This window comes from Schistocerca americana, chromosome 2, assembly GCF_021461395.2.
Source record: "Schistocerca americana isolate TAMUIC-IGC-003095 chromosome 2, iqSchAmer2.1, whole genome shotgun sequence".
Classification (NCBI taxonomy): domain Eukaryota; kingdom Metazoa; phylum Arthropoda; class Insecta; order Orthoptera; family Acrididae; genus Schistocerca; species Schistocerca americana.
The window spans coordinates 1,084,954,090-1,084,973,299 of record NC_060120.1 but is presented as its reverse complement, the minus strand read 5'-3'; the positions used below and the strand labels follow the sequence as shown (position 1 = coordinate 1,084,973,299).

Genomic DNA, 19,210 nt, shown 5'->3' with positions numbered 1-19,210 from the left:
TAATACTGCGGCATCGTGGCGCCCAGTGTAGTTGGTGGCGCGGGCAGTGGACCGGCGAGACCAGGAAGGTGGCGGGCGGACCGGAAGCGGCGCTTCTCACAGCCTCGGCCGCGCGCCATTGTTCCACGATTCCGCCTCCTCGTGTCACTGTCACGCATCTGGAACAGTCGGTAACCGACAGTAGTGGCTCATTATATAGTCGAGAGAACGAGAGGAATGAAGCTTACGAATGCGACGTGACAGAAGAGTGAACGAGATAGATAGATAGATGGAAAAGCAGTCGAAGGGGTACTAAATGAGAATCGTAGAAAAAAAGAGCTGTACGTCACAGCTGGACCGAAAGAAGGGCAAAGTTGACAGGAAACACGGTGAGGCGCGAAGGAATCGTCCAACTGGTGACGGAGGCGAGTGTAGCGCCGTCACAGCTGTGGGAGGAGGCAGAGACTCACAGCACAGCGCGGCACGGCACGGCACGACACGGGACGCAGCTGCATCCGACGACTCCTCGTACTCTGCATCACAACGGCAGTTCTTCTGAATTGCCTCGAGCTCCCAGATAGCGTCAGTTTTGGAGACTTGTCGGATGTGGAACATATATCTGCCGAGAATAATAAGCCGTAAATACGTTCTGATAGAAACTTGACTGCGGTTGAGTCCCGGTCCTGTTTCCTCCCCATTACTAGAAAATGTGTCACCGAATAGTGGTTCGAGATTCCGGAATACGAACCCTCTTTAACCTCACCAGTAAATGCGTCAGTAATTTGATTCGGCTATTTCTGCGTGCGCTTAGATGTATTTACAGACGTCGATTAGTACTTGAATTCTCGGCCTGCACGAGATTTCTTGCGGAGTGACAACCACCGTAAAGACACTTGCTGCCAGGAGCCGCCATCTTCGGGCCAGCTCATCTCAAACAGAGAGCACTCAAACCTGGCAGCGGTGTTTTTCACATATCAGAGGTTCAAATAAATTTCTAACGAAATTAGCTCGTGCATATATTTACGGTACAAAGCGGCACCTCGACAACACTGTAATGACGTGATCGACATGCATACCCTGTGGCAATACTGTGCAGTTAGTGCAGAGTCGAAAACTCGGGGTGGAAAGTGCTGTCCTAGCAATACATTTGCTGATTTCTGTGCGTGATATGTTATCTCGTTTCTGAATCTTTATGCAACAGTTATAACAGGAATGCTGCAAAACACGTGCAATAGCCGAATAGTGGCAGCACAAACGTTTTCATTATTTCACGTCCAAAGATGTGTTTTGGCTTTTATCGTTCGCCGTGTTCCCTTAACCACTCCACGGTTTCCAGTCTGGTCTCACTATTGCCTCTGCCTTCTACACTAATGTCGTCTCAGGATGTGTCCTATGAAACGATATCTTCTTTTAGTCAAGTTATGTCACAAATTTTTCTTCTTTGCCCAGTTGCATTCAGTACCTCCTCATCAGTTATTCGATATACCCATCTAATTTTCAATGTTCTTCTGTAGCACCATATATCAAAAGCTTCTATTCTATCCGTGTCTGAATTGCTTGCCGTCCACATTTTACTCTCCTACAAGGCTGCACACCAGAGACTTAAACTTATATCAGTTGTTCACAAATTTCTCTTCGTTTTTAGAAAGGCTTTGCTTGTTCAGCCAGTCTACATTTTGATCCTCCTTTTCCTAATTCCTCCTCGGTTTCCCTTACTGCTGGCTCAGTGTATAAGGACAGAGATACGCCATAACCCTCTCTTCCTTCTCCCGTTCCCTTTCAAGTCCTCAGCCCTTCCCTGCTTTAGGACTCCTGTGCAACATGTGGAAAACCTGTGTTTGATACCTCCTACCTTCAGAATTTCAAACAGTGTGTTTCAGTCAACATTGTCAAAAGCTTGCTCTGAGTATAAATGCTACAAATGTAGCTTTGTCTTTCTGCCGCCTGTATTCTAACATTATACGTGTTCCTACACTTTTCCAGAATACATACTAATTTTCCGCGCGATCGGGAGCCACCAATTTTTTCATTTTCTACAAATAATTCGAGCAGTATTTTGCAGCCATTATTTATTAAAGTGAAGCTTCGGTAATTTTCACACCTGTCAGCACCTACTTTTTTTGGAGTAGGAATTATCACATTTTTCTCCAAGTCTGAGGATATTTCGGCTGTCTGATACAGCCCCTTAAGTAGTCGTCCTATACTTTCTTTCCAACGTCCTGCTTTCTCTCCTGTACTTAGTATTGACTTGCTATCTGAACACTTTATATTGATACAGCTGCTTATGTTCTCTACACAGGTTTACTCTTTAATTTTCCTATAGGCCGGATGTCTTGCCCTTAGTCATGCAAGCTCCTACAACCTTGTATTTGTCATCCATCCAGTCTTTGTTAGCTAGTTTGAACTTGCTCTCGTTTACGTCCGTATTCCCTTTTGCCTGTTTCATTTGCTGGACTTTAGTATCTTTTGCTTTCATCTTTTAGATTCAGTGTGTTGTTCAGTATCCAAGGATTTCTGCCAAGTGTTGTCCTTTTCCGTATTTGATCCCCCGCCGCCTTCATCATTTCCTCTCTCGAAGCTACCCGTTCTACATCCACATCGATGGCCCGTAAACCACAGCCCGTGACGGAGGCTACTCGTGCTAGCACTGATTGATTCCCCCTTCCCTATTCTATTCGCGAATTGCTCTTGGCAAGAATGATTGTCGGTAAGCCTATGTATTAGCTCCAATTTCTCGAATTCCCTCGTTGTGTTCATTCGCTAGGCGTATGTGGGACAAAGTAGTATGGTGATCGTCTCTTCCCGGACGGTACTATCTCAAAATTTCAATAGTGCTCCTCGGGGTGATGCACAACACCTCTCTCTCTCTCACAGCGTCTGCCTCTGCACTTTGTAACGCTCTCGCGCCGACTAAACGATCCCCCGACTGAAAAAGAGCTCTTCTTCATCGGATCTTGTCTATTTCTCCTACCCGTTCTAACTGGTAAGGGTCCTACATTCATGAACAGTACTCGGGGATCGAAGGACAAGCACTGTGGAAGCCATTTTTCTAGTGGATGAATTACATTTCCTTAGGATTCTTCCTGTTAATCTCAGTCTGCCATGTGCTTTTCGTACTGTTTGTATTATGTGGTCGTTCTACTTAAGGTCGCCCTGCATAGATACTCCTAGAAACTTTACGATAGTTACTGTTTCCAGTGATTTGTCATCAATAGAGTAATTGTACAGTAATGGATTTCTTTGCCTATGTATGTCCAATATGCATTGACGATCTACTGCCGGAGCATCAACATTGATCGGCCCTCTGCGGGTCCTTATGTCTGCTGTCGTTGCTACTTTCCTACAGACAACCGCATCGTCTGTGAACAGTCTTAAAGAGCTTCCTACTAGATCATTTATATTAACAGTAGTGGCCCTTCTTTGGGGTAATCCCCAAATTACCCCTCCGTCTATCGATTTTGTTACGTTAAGAGAGAAGTGCTAAGTTCTACCTGCAAGGATGTCCGGAATTCATTCACAAATCTCGGTCGATACCCGGTACGCTCGTATTTTCTTCACTAAACTGCAGTGCGGAACGGTGTCAAATGCCTTCCTGAAGTCAAGGAACACTGTATCATTCTGAGTGATCCTGAAACTGCCTTCCTGAAGTCAAGGAACACTGCATCAACGTGAGCGCTCCTGTTTACAGATCTCATGAAAGAACAGAGCGAGCTGAGTTTCGCACGATCTCTTCTTACGGACTCCATGTTCATTTTTATAGAGGGGAATTGGTTCTCCAAGTACGTCATAGTACATCAGAACAAAATATGTTCCGTAATTATATAACAGCGGTAGGCCTGTAATTATGTAAACATGTCGTACGACCGTTCTTGAAAACAGGAAGACCTTGCGCCCCTTACCAGCCGCTAGGCACGCTTCGTTGCTCCAGCGACTTAACGATAAACTGCTGCTATACGGGGAGCACGTTCTTTTGCATAACCTCTGTAGAATCTTACAGGTATCTCATCTGCCTCCAGTCCCTTTCCACTACAAAGCGATTGTAGCTGTTTTTCTTTCCGCAATTAGGTATCTGAAAATCTGCCATTTGGAAGTTCGTACAACAATTGTTAGGAGGGAACGTATTGTGATTCTCCGCGGTGAAACAATTTCGGAAGATTGATTTCAGTGTGTCGGCCTTCTCTGTGCCATTTTCCGTTTCGGTGCCATCAAGGTCATTGAGTGACTGAATAGATGATTTCGCATCCTTTACTAATTTTACTTTCAGAGTCATTGAAAGCTTCTCTCATTGCTCTCCTTACGCTCATTTTCGCTTCTTTCAGCTGTTGTTTGTCAGCTAGGTTTTGGCTGATGTTGGATCTGTGATGAAATGGTCTTTGTTTACGTAGCAGTTTTCTAACACTGCTATCAAACCGCGGTGGTTCTGTAAGACCTCGCTCAGAATATACTTTCCTAAGGCATTTTGAACGATGCTTTTGAATTGATGAATTTTGATGTTAACTACTCAGGTACTCCGCAATTTGTATCTTGTCACACTTTTTAAGCAAAGATATTTTCCCACCTTTCTTAAAATCACTTGTAATACACGTAGTCATATAATGCTATCACAGCCTAATGACCACTGATACTCTCGTCTACGTCAACTGATTCGAGAAGTTCAGCTCTGTTTGTTGCTAGGAGGTATAAGACGTTACTATCATGAGTTGGTTCTAACTATCTGCTCGAAGTAATTGTCTGACAAGTAATACCACACGAATGTCTCAGGCACCAGTTTTGATAGCATGACTCTCCCAATCTGTAGCTCGCAAGTTGAAGTCACAGCACGATCAGGGAATTCTTTCACGAATTTGTGTGTTCTCACTGAAGCGCTCCAGCACTACAGTTCCTGACGCAAGTCGTCTGCAAAAACATCGGGTTACCATCTTCGACCGAACATTGATGCTTAACTTTCACCCAGATTAATCCACATTCGGAATCAGTGATAACCTCACTAAGTATTGACAAATTCTTTACTGTAATAAATACACCGCCACCATGGGCGACAAACCTGCCCTTACTATAAATACTCCAATCCGGATTTAGTTTTGGTTGAACCAACTTCCTGTTTGTGAACTGCAACCTACATCCTTCTGAATCTGCTTAGTGTATTCATCTCCTGGTCTCCGTCTATGGTTTTTACCCTCCACGCTGCCCTCCAATACTAAACTGGTGATCCCTTGATGCCTTAGAATTTGCCCTACCAACCGATCCCTTCGTCTAGTCAAGTTGTGCCGCAAATTCTATTCAATACCTCTTCATTAGTTATGTGATCTACCCATCTAATCTTCTGCATTCTTATGTAGCACCACATTTCGAATTAAGGACTACAGACTGCAGCAGAATGAAATGAGGACATGAAAATTTGTGGCGGATTGGGACTCGAGCCCGGATTTCCCGCTTATAACGAGCGGTCACCTTACTTACCATTCCGCTATCAGTGGGCGATATATGGTTGACGACATATGGAAGTTTGGGTCTGGTCGACCTCTCTGCAATGTCTTCAGTTTTAATCTACAGTTGACAAACAATAACAATGCTCAGAGTGCAAATGGACCACTGCAAATATTTTCCGGGTTGAAATCCGGTTTCTAAATTGGTCTTATCATTGTGCAATCTATTTGACACTTTCCTCTATCATCCATGTATACAACATTCTTTCGTTATTTTTTAAACTAAGTATCAGCAGTTTTTAAATTGTGCTCTGTGGAAAAAGCTACCAGACAGCTCCCTCTTTCATTCGCTTTCTGCAGTCCATTTTCTCCTATATTTTTCATTATCTTCCTTTTCCTATTACCGAATTCCAAACCCTTTTCGTATTACCGAATTCCAAACCCGCATCACAATTAAATCTTCGCGCTCCCTAGTCATTTGAATAATTTCTCTTATCTCCTTATACGTATTTTCAGTCTTTTCAGTATCTATGGAGCTAGTTGGCACTGGTAGCTGTACGGTGGATGATGGCTTCGTGCGTACTTTGGCTACTAAATAAATGTCGTGTGACGAGGGCCTCCCGCCAGGTAGACCGTTCGCCGGGTGCAAGCCTTTCAATTTGACGCCACTTCGGAGACTTGCGCGTCGATGGGGATGAAATGATGACTGTTAGGAAAACACAACACCCAGTCCCTGAGCGGAGAAAATCTCCGACCCAGCAGGGAATCGAACCCGGCGCCTGAGGATTGACATTCTGTCGCGCTGACCACTCAGCTACCGTTTGAGGACAACTTTGGCTGCTATAATCCGTTCGCTGTGTCGTTCATAGCAGGCTACTGGCATTCCTGATTTCATATTCGTTATTACATATACTCTTGCACTGTATGCATGTATTAAACCGGGAAACTACAAACGACGGAGAAGCTTCGTCCCGCCATAGCCCCCCACAACAGCGCACCCACACTACCACCGTCCCACACTGAACCCAGAGTTATTGTGCGGTTCGGCTCCCAGTGCCCCCCACCCCCCACCCCACCCCACCAGCTCCCCTCGGGGAACGTCTCGTACCAGACGAGTGTAACCGCAAATGTTTGCATGGTAGAGTAGCTACGGTGTACGCGTACGTGGAGACTGTTTGTGCAGCAATCGCCGTGACATTGTCACTGAGACGGAATAAGGGGAACCAACCCGCATTCGCCGAGGTAGATGGAAAACCACCGTAAAAGCCATCCGCAGGCTGGCCGGCGCACCGGACCTCGGCACTAATGCGCCGCTCGGACTCGTGCCGGGGACCGGGAAGCAGTGCGTCAGGCCGCACGGCTCCTGCATCACCCGCATTTGTAAACCTGTGCTCCTGCGACGAGCGGTCTTGCTCTTCCTCTCCTTAATTCACAATGTATCTAACTTCAGCCTATCCATTTCCCTTCTCAGTTCTGTAACACCTCCTGGCGAGACATCCTCTCGAGTAGCCTCCACCTGCAGATCCGAGTGAGAGCCTATTTTACCTCCACGTCTTTAGTGCGTATAAAATTTTTTACACACGCTTTGTATTAATAGTATATAAGGAATCGGAGTATGAAGTGAACAATATTTTCCAAAACGTCTCTGTTGTTCTGAAAATACTTTGCACCCTGCCAATGTGTCTAACAGAGGCAGAAAGACCGTTTTGAACATTAGAGAGGTTAAAGTGTGTTCTTCAACCCGCACAGATTTAGGAATACTTGTTATAAAATAGACTTTGACTCGTCTATAAACTTTAATGACTTAATTGGAGCATTTGCCGCACAGGATGGTGTTTTACTAGTTGCGACGCTGTGTGATGCAGGCTGACCACCAGGCGTCGCGGGAGGCAGACCCGTCAGTATAAAAGGTGGCATGGGGGGGAGGGAAGGGGAGGGAAGGGGAGGGGAGGGGAGAGCTCAGCTCAGCTCGGCGACCTCGCGACGCGCACCGCTTGCTCGCCGCCGGCGACTCTTCAGTTCCTGTAAAGCTGCCCGAGTCGAGTGTCGGTGAGGTGAGGTGAGGTGAGCATCGAACGGAAACGCGGGTGGTCGGCCACAGCTAAACCGAGACCGCGCACGTCTCGTGCGCTGACGAACACGGACAGTCGAGCACTGCGAAGGCCGTCGTAAGAGATCGCACAAAAATGTACCTTTACGAAGGAAAACCCACGAGAATTGCCACAGTTTAATCTTCGTACCACCAAAAAGATGAATGAAATAAGTATTCGTGTCCATGGTACTGAGAAACAGCTGAAATCGCTAAAATTGAACAAACTTCCAGGCCCCGGTGGAATCTCCGTCAGAATCGATACTGAATTTGCGGCTGAGTTAGCCCCTGTTCTAACTATAATCTGTCGTAGATCCCACGAACAAACAACTGTGCCCAGTTCTTGAAAGAGGCACGTGTCCCACGCCTCTACAAGAAGGGCAGTAGAAGTGACCCGCAAAACTACCGTCCACTACACTTGACTTAGATTTGCTAGAGAGCCTTAGAACATACTGTGACCTCAAAAATTATGAGGTATCTTGAACAGAATGACCTCGTCAGCGCTAGGCAGCATGGTTTCCGAAAACATCGATTACGTGAAACACAACTCGCACTTTGCTCGCGTGACATACTGAAAGCTTTGGATGAAGGCAACCAGGTAAATGCAGTTTTTCTGGATTTCCGAAAAGTATTTGACTCAATGCCTCACCTACGCGTATCGTGGAAAGTACGATCATATGGGGTATCGAGTGAAATTCGTGACTCGATTGAGGACTGTTGTAGGGACGACATATCATGTTTTATCTTGGACGGACAGTCATCGTCAGATGTAGAAGTAACTTCAGGTGTGCCCCCGGGGAAGTGTGTTGGGACCCTTGCTGTTCATGTTGTATATTAATGACCTTGCGGACAATATTAATAGTAAAATCACACATGGTGATTACGTGTTGCCTACGGAAGTTCTCGATCAAGTATTCAGGGAAAACTTCCGATTAAACAGACGCCAGTTCGAATGTGTTCACACATTGATAGTGAAAGACATAAGAGGAAAACCAAGTCCTATGTGGCAACCCATACCTGAAAAAAAAGCTGTATGTTTAAGGTATGTACCTGAAATAAAATATTTTTTGTCTCAGTAATTATTAAAGTTCAGAGAAACAATTTTCTTCAGTAAATATATAAAAATCATAAACATGATAACACTGTTTATAACGAATGTAGTACTGTAGTTTCACATTTCATATCAGGAGAGTAGGTTAGTTAGTTGGTTGAGTGTTCCATTGATCAATCGCAGGGTAGGATAGCCGTTATGATGTGGAACGTGTCAATTGCACAAGAAATGCACATATGTATCAAGATTTTTAATATATTTATTTCAACTGGTGATTTGTCGAAAATTTTGTAGCAACATATTTTACACCTTTCTGTGCCAAAGATAGGTTGAGTGAAGGATAGTGTAAGTCTTTCTTTTTTCTGGTATTATAATCATGAATGTCACTGTTGTTTTTTAACTGGTCCATCTCGCTGAGGACAAATTTCATTAGTGAGTAAATGTACTGTGAGGCTGTTGTAAAAATTCCCAATCTTTCAAAAAGAGGTCTACAAGATGTACGACTATGAACCCCACACATTATTCTAACCACTTTCTTTTGAGCAGTGAATACGTTTTGGCTAAATGTTGAGTTACCCCAAAACATTATTCTGTATATCATCAGAGAGTGAAAGTATGCAAAGTATGTTAGCTTACTAATTTCTATATCCTCAAAATTGCAATTATTCTGATTGCAAAAGTTGCTGAACCTAGTCGCTTTAGAAGATCCAAAATATGAATTTCCTAATTAAGATTCTCATCTATGCGTACACCCAAAAACATTGTATGCTGTACCCTATCTACTGAGTTCTGTTGATGTGTTATATTTACTGAAGGAACTGTACTTTTTGCAGCAGAAAATTGGATGTACTGTGTTTTTTCAAAGTTTAGAGCAAGTCCATTGGCAGAAAACCAATTAATGACTTTTGCAATTATCTTATTTATATCATTTTCAATTGGAGTTTCTTTTACCAGATTAATAATGATGCTTGTATCATCAGCAAATGGTACCAGTTCAGCTTCCTGTTTCAGATAGGAATGGAGGTCGTTCACATACATCAAGAACAGAAGGGGACCCATGATTGTACCGTGTGGAACACCTAATGTAATTTCACTCCGGTTAGATGAAGTGGCAAACTTATTTAAATCACTTGACCCATATAAAGGAGCTTTTTGCTTCCTGTTCTGTAGGTACGACTTAAACCACTCATATGCTATTCCATTTATACCATAGAACTCTAATTTCCGTAACATAATATCATGGTTCACACACTCAAATGCTTTGACAAGTCACAGAAAATTCCTATTGGTGACATTTTACTGTTTAGAGACTCTATTATGTGGACAGTGAAACTGTATATTGCTGTCTTAGTGGAACAGCATTATTGAAATCCGATCTGTGATTTACTAAGTATCCCATTACTGTTGAGATGGCTAACCACTTTGAGTACATTACTTTCTCGAAGATTTTTGAAAATGCTGTAAGCAAGAATACTGGCCGATAATTATTGACATCTGTGGTGTCCCCCTTTTTGTAGAGCAGCCTGACAATGGCATATTTTAACCTGTCAGGAAAAATACCTTAAGTTAGCGATTCATTATATATGTGACTCAGTTCATCAGCTGTAACTGCTCCACATTGTTTTAATATCTTATTGGAGATGTCATTTACTCCAACAGAACATTTATTTTTCAAAGATTTAATAATTTTACTTATTTCATAAGAGGTTGTTAGGTGGAACTTAATCTGACTAAATGTTTTCAAAACAGACTCTTCCATGTACTGCCTGGCTTTTTCTTTTGAACTGTTCTCACCAATTTTTTCTCCTACACTTAAGAAATGGTTGCTAAATACATTAGCTACTTGTGTACTGTTGGCTAGGATGGTCTCGTTCTCCGTAATAGTAATATTACCTACCCCAGTGGCTACTTTTTCTATCTTCCGTCTAACAACATTCCATATTAATTTGATTTTATTGCCAGAGTTGTTAATTTCATCACCTACATACATATATCTTGATTTCCTTACAACTTTTCTCAGTGTGTTACAATAATTTTTATTGTGTAAAACTACTTGTGTATCTTTACTAGTTCTTGCTGTCTCATAAACTTTTCTTTTTCTTTCTGAAGACACTGTAATACCTTTAGTAATCCAAGGTTTCTTTGAAAAGTGTGTGGTGTTACATTTAGTAATTTTCTTCGGGAAACAGTGTTCAAAAAGAGATATAAATTTATCAAGAAATAAGTTGCATTTATCATTAGTATTTGGCTCATTACATATATCTCCCCAATTAACTTTTCTTAAGCTTTCTTTGTGGTACTTTTAGCGTTACTCTTGGGGGGGGGGCAAAAAGAAAAAGAATTGTTATTTTATATTTTTTTTGAAAAATGTTGAAAAAGTGAATATTTTGGTGGGCCACTTGTCAACAGCATCAGGGGTTTATTACACTATTATAATAACATAAGTTGAGCATTAAATACCTGGTTGGATTATTTTGAACAAGAGCAGCAGAATGATTTATCTGAAATCGTTTGGAAGAAACATTATCATTTCTGTGCATTTTTATACGCACGATGCAGTCATACCTGGAACAACACTAAGGAACCAGAAGATTTACAGACTTTACATAGAGATTTACAGGTACCACACAAGAATAGAAAAGATAAAGAATAATAGATTGTGTCGCTGCTATGCGATGGTCCATTTCTTTTACTTTACAATTGTTTGATAACTTTAGGCCATCAGGTGTTTACTATTGAGCGTATATTAATGTTTGTGAGGCGAAAATTACTAATATTACATGCTCTATTGATAGTGGGTTGAGTGACCTCACACTTTTACATAATGGTTTCCGAACTGTACGCCCTGTTAGGTCTTGTAAGTTTATCAGTTGTGCATCATGGTCTGACAATCCATTTACCACAGGTAAAGCATGCGTTTGTTTTACATCCTCTTTCTGTACACATACATTATCTATTAGCGGGCTACTGTCTTGAGCCATACATATAGGGAAATTGATCACTGATTCTAAGTTATATGTTTTAATGACACTTGTAGTTCACTTTTCCTATCAGAATTATTTAGAGAGTTTACATTGAAATCACCACAGATTAACAACTTCTTCTTTTTGTCTGAGCCGGCCGGAGTGGCCGTGCGGTTCTAGGCGCTACAGTCTGGAACCGAGTGACCGCTACGGTCGCAGGTTCGAATCCTGCCTCGGGCGTGGATGTGTGTGATGTCCTTAGGTTAGTTAGGTTTAATTAGTTCTAAGTTCTAGGCGACTGATGACCTCAGAAGTTAAGTCGCATAGTGCTCAGAGCCATTTGAACCATTTTTTTTTGTCTGACAGACAGCATACTAGGGAGTCAAACATTATGAACAGCTCCCAGTGTCATAATGGAGACCTGTACACTGTTGCTAATATCAGTACTATATTACCTAGCTGAATTCACATGCACAAACCTCAGAGTGCTGATCAACACAAAATTTGCTTACTTCCACAGTTTTGCATTTATACCCTTGTTTTATGAAACTGGCAACTCCTCCTTTATCCATCCTAGATCTACAAGTGTAAGATGCTAAATTATACCCACTTATACTGACACTATCCATGCCCACAGTTACATGGTGTTCAGACAGACAGAGTATATCAATCTATTTTTTATTTTTGAGATCATCTAAATGTACAATTACCTCATCTACTTTATTTTTTATTCCTCTGATATTTTGATGAAGTAAATTGATACTGCCCTTAGCTTCATGCCTATTTACTGTACAAGAAGTTTCTTTTATTCTGTTTATCTTGAGTGTCATCTGTCTGGACTTTGGCTTTAACCTAAAAAACTGGTCTGCCTGGACCCATTAACCACAGGGATCACCCTTTGTGTCACTGTGAACCCCTTTACAGTTTCTGCTAATAGAGAAGCTAACTTACTTTTACCCATCCTATTCAGGTGCAAGCCATGTGTGGTGTATCCCCACCTACCAATAGCTCTTACTGGAACAACATTTATGTGAGATTTTGCCAGTGTCTGGAGCAGCCTGTTCAGCTCAGTGTTAACATACCTTACAGCAATGTTTACCCATGGCTGATCATGGCGCTGAAAGACCTCCACAAACCCCACATGCGTGTGCTCAGTTTCTGCTCCTATTTTACCCAAGTCACTCCTAATACTGTATCTTGGATTCATAGACAGGCTGTATCCTGCTCCACCAACTATAATTACCTGACCTTCCTTCTCAAAGTCCCTGCATAGCTGACCTAAGTTTTATGTCACGTGGCAAAGGCTAGCACTTGGTTTCAGAAAACTTGGGACCTGGTACCCTGCACCTAATTTCTCCTGAAGCTGCTGGCCTCATACCTCCCATGACTGCTGCCTATAAGCAGAATTCTTCTTTTCCTATTCTGGTTCGATCCCGACCTGTCTTTTTTCTTTAAGCTAATATTCCGCTCCAACCTACTTTTAACTACATCTGGATGAGGCCCTCCCTCCACTTCAGATAGCAAACCAAAATGATTTACTAATTGAGTTACTGGAGTTTTTTCAAGTGTTTCCCTATTTCACCCTTTGCTTGCTACCTTTTCCCAGTTACCAGTCTCCTTTTACTCCCTGAATCTACATAATTCCAAGTTCGAGTTTTCTAATTCAGCCTTAAGGGCACAAATTTTTGGCTCCCGTTCAGCGATTTTTCTGTCCTTTCTACATAACCTACATTGCCATGGAAGAGCCTCATTTTCTACCCTCGTTTTCGCTGCTACATTCGCCCCTATGAAACCATAACTTACAGTCTACAAAGAACACCACCTCTTTCAGATTTCTACAGCAACCACCACATTTGTCACACATGGTTTGATAGACAAACTTAACGCAAAAGCAGAGAATATGTTGGAACAAGACCACAGTAGTTTCGTGTAAACAAACTTTAAAATTTATTTCCGAAATTTTTAGCTACCTAGCTCTATACGAATTGACTTTGAAGCGATAACTCTAGTCAAAAACGAAAATCTATACTCGCGCGAAATTTACGCCTAAGAAACTTAAACAAAACTAGCGACTACCGGCATTTTACGAAATACTTCCTTTTCGATCTAAATACGGTTATAATAGCGAAACCTTCAATAGATACCCTAGAGAAGAAGTATATTTACTAGTCTAAAATGTAATATTAACTAAATGAGCTCTTATTTCAATATTAATCACTTCACCTAGCGAGTGCTTCGTATACGCGCGTCTGCGTAGCTCCAGAGATGTTTCTCCAGCCGATAGTCAACGCTAGTACCTGAGCATGGAGCTGCTGCATCGCTGGATCGGCCTTGCTACAGAAGACAAGTAACATATTGAACTAGTAGACAGACTATTTGTAGTGTTGCATGACGATGTCGACGAACCATTGGTTTGCTTAAAATTTCATCTTCCGTTTCAAATACAATCTGAAACAATTTTTTCTTTACTCCTACTTCTCAGGCGTCAGGTATCGCTTTTGTGGGTAAGTACATTGACATGAAAAATTGCTGTAAGGCGTCGTTTTCTTGATTCAGTGATCGCTCACGTAATGTCTCTCTTTTTTAACTCTTTCTCCGTAACTGATAATACTTTCAAGAATGATTTTATTGATCTCTACTTCCCTCCTCTTGGACAACGGCGGCCTCAGTTCGTATTCTGTTTCGTTCCTCTGTATATTTGTTATGTCAGTTCCTCTGCCATCATTTGCAACGCTCGTTGTAGCGTTTTCCTCTTCCATCATATCTGTTGTGTACTTCTGTTGGACACGTATGGAATTAAATATTCCAAGATTAGATTAGTACTTGTTCCATAGATCATGAATATTATACTTCGTAATGATGTGGAATGCGCCAGTTTAATAAACGGTGTCTATACAAGATATTACATTACAAAAATATTACATGACACTTAATATTTTTAATTTCTTTCTTTTTTTGTGGGGGTTGGGGAAATTACCCACTTACTATATCCAAAAATTCATCTAATGAGTAGAAGGAGTTGCCATTAAGAAATTCTTTTAATTTCCTTTTAAATGCTATATGGCTATGTCAGGCTTTTGATGCTATTAGGTAATTGACCACAGACTTTGTGGCAGCATAATTTACCACCTTCTGAGCCAAAGTTAGATTTAACCTTGAGCAGTGAAAATCATCCTTTCTCCTAGTCTTGTAGCCATGTACACTCTGTTACTTTTGATTTCGTTCCGATTGTTAATAACAAATTTCATAAGTGAATATATATATTGTGAGGCTACAGTGCAGATCTCTAGCTCTTTAAATAAGAGTCTGCAGGATGATCTTGGATGAGCTCCAGCAGTTATTCTGATTACACACTTTTGTGCAATGAACACTCTTTTACTCAATGATGAGTTACCCCAGAATATGGTGCCATACGAAAGCAGAGAATGAAAATATGCGTGGTAAGCTAATTTACTGAGAAGTATATCGCCAAAATTTGCAATGACCCTGACAGTTAAGGAGCTCAACTCAAACGTTTCAGCAGATCCTCAGTGTGTTTTTTCCAGTTCAACCCCTCATCAATGCATACACCTAGAAATTTTGAAATTCTACCTTAGCTACCGATTTCTGATCGAAGTCTATATTTATTAATGGTGTCATTCCATTTACTGTGTGGAACTGTATATACTGTGTTTTGTCAAAGTTTAATGAGAGCCCATTTGCAGAGAACCACTTAATGATTTTCTGAAAAACATCGTTTACAATTTCACAGTTAATTCTTGTCTGTTGGGTGTGACAGCTATACTTGTATAATCGGCAAAAAGTACCAGCTTTGCATCTGTGTGGATATAGAATGGCAAGTCATTAATATATATTAAGAACAGCAGAGGACCCAAGACTGAACCTTGCAGCACCCCATTCTTGATTGTTCCCCAGTTTGAGAAATCAGCAGTTTTTTACATATTTTGTGAACTGCTTATTTCAACTTTCTGCACTCTTCCAGTTAGGTATGATTTAAACCGTTTGAGCACTGTTCCATTCATACCACAGTACTTGAGCTTATCCAGAAGTATTCAATGATTTACACAATCAAAAGCCTTTGATAGATCACAAAAATCCCTGTGGGTGACTTCCAGTTACTCAGAGCATTTAATATTTCATTAGTGAAAGTATATATAGCATTTTCCATTGAAAAACCCTTCTGGAAACCAAACTGACATTTTGTTAAAACTTAATTTTTACAAAGGTGTGAAGCTACTCTACAATACATTACTTTTTGAAGAATTTTGGATGAGGCAGTCAGAAGAGAGATTGGGCGGTAGTTGTTGACATCAGACGTATCCCCTTTTTTATGCAGTGGTTTAACAATTGGATACTTCAGTCCATCTGGGAAAATACCCTGCTTCAGAGAGCTATTACATATGTGGCTAAGAATCCCACTTATTTCTTGGGAACAAGCTTTCATTATCCTGCTGGAAATGCCATCAATTTCATGTGAGCTTTTATTCTTGAAAGAGTTTATTATCTTCCTAATTTCAGAAGAAGAGGTGGGTGGAATTTCAATTGTATCAAATGGTGTGGGTAAGGCCTCTTCCATTAACTGCCTTGCTTCTTCTAATGAACATTTAGATCCTATTTTCTCTACAACATTTCAAAAATGATTATTCAAAATGTTTTCGACTTCTGGCTTGTTGTTTATCAAGTTGCCATTCGCTTTGATAGTGATGTCGTCATTCTGTACTCTTAGTTGCCCTGTCGCCCTTGTAATAATATTCAAAATTGTTTTGATTTTGTTATCGGAGGTATTAATCTCAGACATGATGCACATGCTTCTGGACTTTTTAATGTAGCACAGTAGTTTTTATAATATTTGGCTATTTCTGGGTCATTACTCTTTATTGTTGTTAGATACAGTTCCCTTTTGTGGTTACAAGATATTTTTATTCCTTTAATAAGTCAAGGTTTTTTGCATGGTTTCTTATAATTCGATTTAACTACTTTCTTTGGGAAACAGTTTTCAAATTCTCTTACAAGTGTATCATGAAATAAGTTATATTTTAAATTAGCATCGGGTTCCTTGTACACCTCATCCCAGTCTAACTGCTGAAGGTTTTCTCTGAAATTTCTAATTGTTGAGTCATTAATTGAACGCACAACTTTGGAGGGTAGTTTTGAATTACTGAATGGAGCTACGTCTTATACTGTAACTAGCTGAGCATCATGATCAGAAAGGCCATTCTCAACAGGACAATAATTTATGGTTTTAAACCTATCTCGGTCTTTAAAAGTGTTATCTATCAATGCGCTGCTATCCTTTACTACCTGAGTCGGAAAATTAATGTCAGATGTCAAACTGAAAGAACCGAGCAAGACTTCCAGGTCATTCTTCCTATTACACTCTTTCAGTGAATCAACATTGAAGTCCTCACAAATAATAATTTGCTTTCCCCTATCTGACAGATGGCACAATAAGGCATCCAAGTTTTCCAGGAATAAATGAAAGTTTCCTGAGGGGGACCTAAATACTGTTACAACCATGAAAGAGCCCTCCTTCAGTTTAAGTTGACAGGCACATGCTTCTATATGTTGCTCTAGACAAAACTTTTTTGTATCTAAGCTTTCTACACAGTGATAACTTTTGGCATATATGGCAACTCCTCCTCTCACCTTATTCTCTCTACTCATATGTGCAGCTAGTTTATAACCACCGATATTTACCTTTTCCATGTCAGACACAAAGTGATGCTCAGACAGGCATAGTACATCTATTACATTATAAGATTCCATGTCATCTAAACAAACCAGGAGCTCATCTACTTCATTCTTCAATCCCGGGATATTTTAGTGAAAAATCGTAACATTATTTTTTACTTTACTTTTGTGAGAATCTACTTTTTTCTTTAATCCTCGAATATTTTGGTTAAATATGGTAACATTATTATTTACTTTCCTGTTGTGAGAATTTTGTGAGTTTTGGACCTCTTTAGCACCTGCCTGCCTGAACTTCTCATTGGACACTGATATTAGTCTAAAAAAGAGTAATAGTGTCCCCCCTTATGGATTTCGCTAACAACCATGCCAGTTCACCCTTCCCTTTCCTATTGAGATGTAGGCTATGCCTTGTGAAATCCCCCCTATCAATAGCCTCAACAGGAACCAATCCAATGTGTGACAGAGTGGCCGCCCTACGCAACTGATCCAACTCCATATTTACCCTCCTGTCAGAGCGGTTCAACTGGAGCTGATCATGCCGCACGAAAGCAGGCACCAGCCCAACACTGGTACGGGTCGTTGCCAAGGCTATTTTCACCAGGTCACACTCAATACAGTAGCCCTGATCCCTATCAATACTGTTTCCCACTCCACCCACTATCATCACATGATCCTGCTTTGTGAATCCCTTGCAAAGGGAACCTATATCCACTTGGCTAAGACATGCACTTGGCTTGAAAATGTTTGTGACCTGGTACCTGTCACCTAATTTTTCCTGCAAAATCTGGCCCACACCTCTTCCATGGCTGCTACCTAGCAACAGAACTTTCCTCTTACTTTCTCCTTTTTTTTGAAACAGTTGGTTTCCTAGTGAGATTCTGTTGCATTTTAACTACATCTACTTCTACTGGAGCCTCTTCCTTACTTAACTGTGGTAGCAAGACAAATCTATTGGTTGTGCCAAGTGGGAAACTGTCAGACACTATCCTCTTTCTGTGGTCCCTGTTCCCAGCTACCACTTCCCACCGCTGTTTACCCTACTCCCCCCTTAACATCTTCAGTTCCTCCCTCGCTCTGTCCAAATCAGCCTGAAGGACTCTAATTTTCTCCTCCTGTTCAGTTATAATCCTATCTCTTGAGCAAACCCTGCAAAAAATGGAAGAGTCTCGTTTGCTTCCCCAATTCCCACGCCACTACAATTTCCCCAATGAAACCAACTGTCACGACAGCTGCACAAAACCCCTGAACTAACTTTTCTACTGCAGCTCACACACTTAGTATCCATGGTAGTTTGGAAATTAGTTAAGAGATTTACTAAGTGATAACGATAATATATTAAATGCAGATGCAAAAGGTCCCTAAATATGTTTTGGAAACTAATATGTAAGTAAACTATTACCAAATGCACTTAAATTTGTGGAAAACGCCAAATATGCACGATCAAAAATTAGGCCTAAACAGCCGAATGTAACCAAAACGATCTTTTTGCGATAAGTGGAAGAATACGTAAATAAAAGAAAAACCTTTAATGGCAAGCTTGAAGAGAACACTAATGAACGTATTTAATTAGTTAATCTATACCAAATGCACTTAAGATTGCGGTATAACGCTAAGTATGCACACTCGGAAAGTAAGGCAAAGACGCGAATTATAAACAAAACGAACTTTTCGCGATTACTGGAACAATACGCATATAAAAGAAAAACCCTTAATGGTGAGCTTGAAAAGCACCCTAATGAGTGTATTTAATGAGTTGAACTACAGCAAATGCACTTAATTGCGGTATAACGCTAAATATGCACACTCGAAAAATTGGGCCTAGGCAGCAGTAAGTAAACAAACGAACTTTTCGCGATCACTAGAACACTACGCAAATAAAAGAAAAACATTTTTAATGGTGAGCTTGAAGAGTACACTAAAGAACGTATTTAATTAGTTAAAAGTGTTCAACTACAATTAATTACAACCTAAATTACTTATCTTTCACGAGAGCTCTGTCTCCGTACGTGCG

The 19,210-nt window shown here is 40.9% G+C and overlaps 1 protein-coding gene across 1 annotated transcript in view; it reads left to right on the top strand.

Moving 5' to 3' along the window:
- LOC124596486 (filamin-B) overlaps positions 1–19,210 on the top strand; it is an 896,651-nt gene that overhangs the window by 9,314 nt on the left and 868,127 nt on the right. The window lies entirely within an intron of this gene.